The 9,364-nt window shown below is 37.8% G+C and overlaps 1 long non-coding RNA gene across 2 annotated transcripts; it reads left to right on the top strand.

Annotated features, from left to right (window-relative positions):
• The first annotated feature begins 3,172 nt into the window (after positions 1-3,172).
• On the top strand, positions 3,173-9,056 carry LOC104240086 (uncharacterized). 2 transcript variants are annotated; one of them, XR_011405380.1, is made up of 3 exons: positions 3,173-3,400; positions 5,939-8,437; positions 8,520-9,056. It is a non-coding gene; the product is annotated as an uncharacterized lncRNA (long non-coding RNA). The 2 variants fall into 2 exon arrangements; XR_714329.1 differs by having other exon boundaries at positions 5,939-9,056.
• The last annotated feature ends 308 nt before the right edge of the window (positions 9,057-9,364 follow it).

The raw sequence follows: 9,364 nt of genomic DNA, 5'->3' as shown, positions 1-9,364 counted from the left end.
CCCCAATTGAAAATCCGAGATTTAAGTGAGATTTTGACGTCGGATTTTGGTGATTTTTGTTCGAGTGTGTTCGTGGGTGATCGGGGTTCTGAATTTGTAAAGATTATCCAATTCCGAGACGTGGGCCCGAGGGACGTTTTGGGAGATTTTCTTAATTTCACGTGTTAGCTTCGAATTAATTAGTTAAATTAGTTACTTGAAGTTATATTTACATTTTTGCAATTAATTTGAATAAATTTTGGACATTTGGAGTCGGGTACTCGTGGCAAGAATGTGATTTCGAGTTGATTGAGCTGGTTCGAGATAAGTGGCTTGCCTAACCTTGTGTGGGGGAACTCCCCTTAGGATTTGGTATTGTGTTATGTGAGTACCGTGTACGTGAGGTGACGAGTGCGTACGCGTGTTAATTGTTGAAATCCCGTTTTCATTAAGTTAATACCTATGTTTCCTTGTAATTAAGCAATATTTGTACTTGAAGCCTCTTGCTTAGTTTAGAAAAAGCATGCTTATGTGATTTAACTGTCTTACCTGCTTTAGTTGCCTACTTGTACTCCGTGTAGCATGTTAGAGAAGAATTTCCTGCTTAAATTCTAGAATAGAACTGCAAATTCTTCTGAGATTGTTGTGTGATTTACTTTGGGACTACGAGACGATATTCCGGGAGATCTCCCTGCATATTTACTCTGGGAATACGGATTGGTATTCTGGTAGATCCTCCTGCACATTTATATTTGGGACTACGGGACAGCACCCGGTAGATCCATGTACTGGATATTTATTTTGGGACTACGAATTGGTATTCCGGGAGTTTCCCCTACATATTTATGATTCGGACTACCGGAAGATATCCTGGGAGATCCTCTGGACATTTATGTTTGGGAATACGTGATGATATCCCGGGAGATCCCCTCTTGCTATTTCTATGTATTGAGTTAGATTCTTTCTGTAATTTTATTCGTTATAGACTGTTAGCATTTTTATTATGTTGTCATATTCTTTACTGTTTTACCATTTTTTCATCTATAATCAGTAGGGCCCTGACCTTCCTCGTCACTACTCGACCGAGGTTAGGCTTGGCACTTACTGAGTACCGTTGTGGTGTACTCATACCCTTTTCTGCACATATTTTTCGTATGCAGATCCAGGTTCTTCGGTTCAGCCATACTTCCAGTGAGGCGAGATGATCTTCACAAACTTCGAGGTATATCTGCCGTGTCCGCAGACCGAGGAGTCCCTCTCTATTCTCACTTCTAGCTTTAGCTCTCCTGTATTTACTTTTGTTTAGATATTCTGGAGTTAGAACACTTTGTAGTTATTCCACAACTTGTGATTTCATGAGATTCCGGGTTTTGGGAGTTGATTAAGTTTGAGAGTTTATATTGTATATGTCGAGCGACATCTTAAACGTTTTATTTATGTTTATTCCGCAGGTTTTGGCCAGTTTTTATCTTTCGTTTCTTTTTACGCAAATCATTAGGCTTACCTAGTCGTAGAGACTAGGTGCCGCTACAACAGTTCACGGAGGGCGAACTTGGGTCGTACCACAACTATTCTTTAGCTTGTGCCTTTTACAAATTCTTAGCCCTTTCCCTAATGTATCGTTAAGCCATACGAATGTACATAGATCCACAAGAAGTAACAATAATTAATCTTACTCCTTTAGCTGTCATCTTCAGCTTTTAGGTATTCTTTAATTTTTATCAATAACATATTGTTCAAGAGAACCAGTCATGGTGGAACAGTTCTCGGTTCATTTAACCATCTAAATAATTGGTGTGACTATCTCTTGGAAAAATGTTACTAATATTCTTCTAAATGCTAAATCGACTGAGAGAGCTATTTGTTAGGATCAAAATAGTCAGGTCACAAATCTTGAACGACTATAAATCAGATAACAAAAGAGACACAAACATTTAATGTGATTTGGTCAATCGACTTGCGTCTACAGTCAAAGATGAACAATTCACTATATAAAAAAAAGTACAAAATATTGAGAGAACAACCTCACAAAGAGACACATACAAGTGGAAAGTTATCCCAAAAATTCTTCCTCTAAACAAGAATCTTAAACGTCTTATGGCTACACTCTGGATGTTCCTAAATTAGAAGGAAATGATCCATAATTTATAGAAGTCTAAAACCTTTTTCTCCTAGAATAAGGACTAGCCAAAAATATGGAAGAATTATATTTTTTTCTTAAAAGATAAAATCAAATATGGTAAATATGTTGTTTATCCTTTAAGAGATAGGAAAACCAAATATCATCAGAAAGTCAGGACAAACTCCTAACAATATTTCACCGCATTTGCAAACTTGACTATGTAGAAATCTTATCCAACGGTTCTATTAAAGAATATGGAATAGTAGCTGCTCAAAGAAGGCAGAGTGTACTCTAGGAGAAGAAAGAGAGAAAACATAGGAAACATATGCATAACTAAATAACATTACAACAAACATCATCCTTAATGTTAGTTTTTACAATTTTTATCTGCGATGCATAAAAGCCTCTGAAGAGCACAATGAAGAGAGGATATGGCTATTTTGTTTTCTTAAATTAAAATTAGTATCGTACAACTCATACGTATATAGACAATTAGTATGTATGGATCATGTAGAATCATCTAAAACCAAGTAAATTTTTGTATATTGATCAATAACAATGAGAAACTTACTTGAGAGTATACAGAATGTGAGTGTGTAGAAGATATACTAGGCATGTGAAGAAGGCATTCCAGGGTCTGATCTTAATGTTGAAACAGGGCATTCATGTTTAAGTATCCTCTTTAGTACAATTGAGAGACAAATATTGATAATTGCACCTGAAGTAGCCCATAGTGCTTCCATGTCATGTTTCCAAAAGAAGATAATACCGAAAACTGCAGCAATCAGCCTCTTACTCTGTACTTTAGGACTATTATTAGAAATCTTAACAACACCAAGAATTCAAAGCAACAAGTTAAGAGCTAGACATAGCTAGACAGCCACTTTGTTAAGAAATTTGATCAAATAATGAACAAAGAGTGCTGAAAAACATTCAGGTCTGCTGGACCTGAAGGAGTTCAGCTATTAAGCCAAGATCCAGGCTGGCCTTTTTCATATTGGGCCTCTTATCAGTTGGGCCTTATTTTTAATTAATGAGAACCATTCTTTTATTTACCTTATGCGTCTAATATCTTATCTCTCTCTTTGTCTTAGACACTAGGGTTTCATCTCTTTCAATCTTCATTTTCTCATTGTTCTATGGGTTAACATAGTATCATAGCAAAGATCCGAATAGCTCTCGACGAGCTCTTTCGATTCATCGGCTCAATTTTTCGATTTGGTTGACTTTCAATTTTTTGGCGACGGACAATTCGTGTGTTCTCCGGAAGAATTTGGATTTCTTTCGAGTCATGACTAGGTAAGCTTGCTCTCCTTCAATTTATTGAAGCAGACCCGGTAATATCTTTCAATTCCTTAAGATTTTGATCAATTTCATAAATTTTGTGCCCTAGCTTGAGATTTTTTATGCTATTCCCTCTGTTGTATATTGTATCATAGGTCACTGATACATGGATGTATATTTTTCGATTTGAAACTCCTGGTTTAGTTACTTGTCATTTGTATTGTGTGAATCACTTAATTGCTAGTTGAATGATAGTGTTGGTAAGCAAATATGAGTACTGACGCTTCCACAACTTCTTCAACTATTGACTCCACCACCAGTCATTGTATTGACTCTTCCCACCCTCTATATGTACATCCATCTGATAGCCCAGGAAGTTTACTTGTACCAGTACCTTTCAATGGAACTGGTTATGTATCCTGGAAGAAAAATGTTCGCATTGCCTTGTCTGCAAAGACAAGGCTGAAATGATCAATGGAAGAATCAACCAGCCACCTCCTAAGTCCCTTCTCTATGATTAATGGGTGAGATGCAACAATGGTGTTTGCATGGTGTTGAGTATTGAGATTTTAATGATTAACAAATTTTTTTCAGATGAAATATTCTAAGAATCAGGTCCTATACATAGTTGCTTAAGTGCTCTAAGAACCAGATCCTCAGGGGTAAGGACCAGCTCCTCAAGGTTGATGATTGTACGTCTTTGCAAGACATTAACATTATCACAAAGTTACCCAGGCTGAGTTTGTTTGAAGAAAACTGCTAAACATGATAAGAGTTGTTGCCCAAGAAGATACACATGCATAAGTGAGAGATAAAAGTCCAAGACTTGTGGAGTCCTTGGAGCAGTAGGATTCCTATCAAACGAGAAATTGGCTACGTATAGGACTCCTAAAAGATCTCGAAGTCCAGGGAATTTAAATACTATCTTTTTGGACCCCTGGGATCATCATTTTGCACATTAACTGAAGAACTACATTTTCTACATTGAAGTCTAGTACCAGTGTTGTGTTTTTCTTGAGTCAGTCTAGTAAATGTCTTTTGAAAAATTGAGTTATAATCAAAGTGTCATAAACAATTAGTAAGTTGGAGTGAGTGTGTGTTTTACAAGTTAGAGTAACTTGTAAATCAAATAGTTGAAGTAGGAGTACTGGAGAGTATTGAGTTACAGATTTATAATTGATACACTTGGCTCATTGTTCTAGTAAAGTGGAAGTTAAAAATCTTACGTAGTAGGTCATGGTCTTTGCACCTTTTGAAACGGATGATTTTTCACGTAAAAATTATTGCGTTTACGTTACCGCTTATTTTACTTTACGCGTAAGGAGTAAGGTAAACAATCAAGTTCTTTAATAATCCATAAAGTCACTCAAACTAACATATGGTTAAGCAATTCTTTGTGCAAAGATATTGTTGATAGTGTGTTGCATTGTGACACTACAAAGGAGATTTAGAGAGACAAAAATGAGCGGTATGGGCAGTCTAATGCCAGTAGGTACTATCAAATCTAGAGAGAGATTGCCGGTGTCTCTCAAGGGTCTTCTGATATTTCCAGTTATTATACAAAACTTAGGAAGTTGTGGGATGAGTAACTGCTTCTTTTGATCCATCTTGTCCTTGTGGGCTGAACCACAATGTAGTGAAGGGAAGAAACTCATCCACTTCCTAACTGGGTTTAATGACACCTATTCCAATGTCAGAAGTAACATCTTAATGATGACTCATGTACCAACTCTAGGAAAGGCTTACTCTATGCTCCTTCATGATGAATACCAGAGGGAGCTTCAATCATCAGGGGCCAATGTCCTCTCAGACTCTGCCTCCATTTCTGTAAAATCCACTCCAGCTCCTGCTCTTGCTCAACTTAGTATTGGTAACAAGTTTTACACTCATAGGGTCAACTTTGACAACAAGAGGGTCAATATTGTTTGTAAATATTGTAGGAAGCCTGGACATTCTGTTGACAAGTGTTACAGACTCCATGGCTTCCCAATGGGCTTCAAATTTACTAAGGGAAAGAAGTCTGCAGCTTGTGCTCAAATTGATGAACTTAGGGTGGAATCTTCATCATCCCCTGAAGGGACAACACCTGCTCCTGCTCATGGGTTTACCAGGGAGCAATATCAACACTTGATGAATCTTTTTCAACAATATCATCTGGCCACACCAGTTCAGGATCTTCCCATTAGCAATGCTGCCATGGGTGCCTTTGCAAGTGTGTTCTGCAGTCTTGTTGTATATTTTGTGGCCTTGTGTTGTGCTCCAGACTTAAAGATAAACACTTGGATTCTAGATTCAGGAGCAACAAGTCATATGACACCTCACAAAGACCTTTTACACAACATTCAACCTTTGCCTTTTTCCTTTCTAGTAACACTCCCAAATGGTTATAAAGTAAAAGTCACGTGCACTTGTTCTTTAAATCTTTGTGCTGATTTTACTTTATTAAATGTACTTCTAGTTCCCTCTTTCCAGCTCAATCTCATTTATGTTCCTCAATTAGTTTTACAATTCAGTTGTGCATCCTTCTTTACCATATTTTCTTGTCTTATACAGGGCCTTTCTCGGAAGAGGCCGTTGGAAATTGGTAGAGCACCAAATGGGTTATAATTCAATCATCTTTTGAATTGACTAAGCTTATTTTATCTGTAAATACCATTCCAGCTACTACTTCTTTGCGTAATGTGATTACAGTGCTTGCACTACTTCTTGTAATCATGTTACTTCAATCAATAAAGCTGATATTTTTTTTTTTGCATCAAAAATTAGGTCATATGCCTTTTTCTAGAATGAAAACTATCTCTTGTTTATCTGATAAATTATCTTCTAAGCAATCTTTTATTTTCTCCGTGTGTCCTTTAGCTAGGCAACAAAGACTTTTTTTTCCATATAGTTCTATTAAGTCTACTCACTGTTTTCACCTTATTCATGTTGACCTATAGGTTCCTATAACACTTAGACGTAAAATGAACTTAGATATGTTCTGACCATTGTGGATGACTACTTTAGAGTCACTTGGACTCATTTACACTCCTGCAAAAGCCATGCTTTCAATCTCATTAAAATATTTATTTTCATGGTCAAAACTCACTTCCACACTTCTATTCAAACACTTAGATCAGATAATGCCTTTGAACTTGGATCTATTTTAAGCTACTTCTTTCTTTGCTGAATCTGGTATCATTCATCAGACCACTGTACCTCACACTCCTCAACAGAATAGGGTAGTTGAAAGGAAATATAAACATCTCTTAGAAACATCTAGGGCATTACTTTTCCAGTCTAAACTTCTTGTCAGGTACTTAGGTGATTTTGTCTTAATAGCTATCTATCTTATTAATAGGTTTACTTCCACTGTCATTCAGAATCTTTCTCCCTATGAAAATTTACTTGGCAATCCTCCCACTTATCACCATTTGAGGACCTTTGGCTGCTTGTGCTATGCCACTTTTCCCAAGATAAGGAGAGATAAACTTCAGGCCTGAGCCTCTCCATGTGTATTTCTGGGCTATCCCTTGGGAAAGAAGGGTTGTAAGCTCTTGAACTTAGACACTCATTTTGTCTTCTTCTCTAGAGATGTCATACGTCATGAGCACATCTTTCCATACCACTCCTCTCCTCTTTCTTCTGTCCCTTCTTCCTATTTAGTGTCTCCTCCTACTCCTGGTTTCTTTGAAGATATCCAGTATCATGTTCTTACTCCTTTCCTTGTCCAGTCTCCTCATACACCTTTCATCCATCCCCCTTCTCCTCCTCCTCCTCTTGAGGTACCTCCTCCTTCTTCAGCTTCTCCTTCCTCTGTCATTCCTCCTGCCCCTTGCCCAGATCTAGCTCCTCTAAGACAATCTACTAGAGTCTCTAATCCTCCTAGTTACCTTAAGGACTACATCTGTACGTCTGTACGTCCTGCTGCTCCATCCAAGCATTCTCTACCAGCTTCTCCTTTACATGAGCCTCAGCATGTTGCAGTTCATCCTGCATGACAAGATGCTATGCTCAAGGAATTTTAGGCCTTGGATACCAATCATACCTGGGATATTGTGACTTTGCCACCTGGAAAGAAGGTTATCCTTGAAATGGATGTATAAAGTCAAACAGAGGAGTGATGGCTCCATTGAAAGGTATAAGGTCAAGCTGGTTATCAGGGGTGATTCTCAACAGGAAAGCTTAGATTATAATGAAATTTTCAATCCAGTGGTCGAGATCATTGCAATCAAATGTCTTCTGACTCTTGCAATCAAGCATAACTAGATTGTCCATCAATTGAATGTCAAAAATGTATTTTTGCATGGTGATCTTCATGAAGAGGTATACATGAAGATCCCCTTGGGTCTCACTATCAACACCACATCATTTGATCCTCCTTTGGCCTGTAGGTTGAGAAAATCTCTCTATGGCCTCAAGGCAGTGGTTTGCCAAGCTTTCTGCCTCTCCCATTTCAAGAGGGTATTAACCTAGCAAGAATTATTCTTCTTTATTTACCAAGGTGTCTTCCTCCTTTATTGTTCTATTGGCTGTTTATGTAGATGACATACTCTTGGCTGGCAATGACGCTAATGAGATGGTTACCTTGAAGTCTTTTCTAGACCAGCAGTTTAAAATAAAATATCTTGGTTTTGTACAATATTTCCTTGGTCTTGAGGTCAACAAATTTCCTCAATGTTATATTATCAATCGGCACAAGTACACAAGGGATCTTTTCCAGGAATTTCACCTGATATGAAGCATGTCCTTACTCCTCTTGATCCACACTTTAAGCTTTCACCTAATGTTGGGGATCTACTTCCTGATCCCTCCTTATATAAGAGGCTAGTTGGCAAGCTCAACCTCCGTCAACATATAAGGCTAGATATCTCCTTCTCAGTACAACATCTCAGCCAATTTTTAGTCTCTCCTAAGGTGCCGCACTTGTTGGCTGCATTACATGTCCTTAGGTATATTCTCACTGCTCCTGCCCAGGGTATTTTGCTCAAACAATACTACTGATTTTTCCCTAAAGGCCTACTCTGATTCAGATTGGACTGCATGCCCCATATTCAGAAAGTCTGTCACTCGGTACTATATTGTTTTTGGGGGTTCTCCCATTTCCTGAAAATCTAAGAAGCAACATAACAGACTGTTTCTTTATCTTCTGCAGAGGCTGAATATTGAACTCTCAGAAAGATTTTTGCTGAAGTAACCTGGTTGGTTCGTTTACTTTCTGATATGGGCCTGGTGATCACTTCCCCTATTCCTTTTTTTTTTTTGTGATAGTCAAGCTGCACTTCATATTACTAAAAATCTAGTGTTCCGCGAGCGTACCAGGCATATTGAGGTTGATTGCCACTATGTACGTGATGTTCTTTCCGCTGGTTTGATCTCTCTTCAGCATATCTCTACCACTCATCAACTTGCTGATAAATTGACTAAAGCTTTGACCGGTGTCCCTCATCACATATTGTTGTGCAAGTTGGGTGTGTTCTCACCCTCCAGCTTGAGGGAGGTGTTGGAGTTCAGCTATCAAGCCCAGATCCAGGTTGACCTTTTTCATATTGGGCCTTTTATCAGTTGGGCCTTATTTTTATTTTAGGGACACGGCCCTTGTCCGGTTTACTTACTACACTAGACCAGCACTGTAGATATAAATAGAACCATCAGTTCTATTTTTAATTAATGAGAATCATTCTTTTATTTATCTTATGTGTCTAATATCTGATCTCTCACTTCGTCTTAGACACTAGGGTTTCATCACTTTCTATCTTCATTTTCTCGTCGATTCTATGGGTTAACAGGACCAACATGATATTGTGAGGGAGCATTTCCTTAACTAATGACATTGATTCCTAAAAAAAAAAATGTTGAATAGAAAACAACACAATTCGTACTTTTCAATTTAGATATATAGTTATACAACAAAATTACAATCTTTATGGAAGCTAATATGTCGTTTAAGCCGAAAAAGAGGGGAAATAACTTGAAAAACATGAGCTTAATTAACCAGAG

The sequence above is a fragment of the Nicotiana sylvestris genome, chromosome 2, assembly GCF_000393655.2.
Source record: "Nicotiana sylvestris chromosome 2, ASM39365v2, whole genome shotgun sequence".
NCBI classification, from domain to species: domain Eukaryota; kingdom Viridiplantae; phylum Streptophyta; class Magnoliopsida; order Solanales; family Solanaceae; genus Nicotiana; species Nicotiana sylvestris.
The sequence above is the reverse complement of the archived record's forward strand: the minus strand, read 5'-3'. Positions and strand labels throughout refer to the sequence as shown.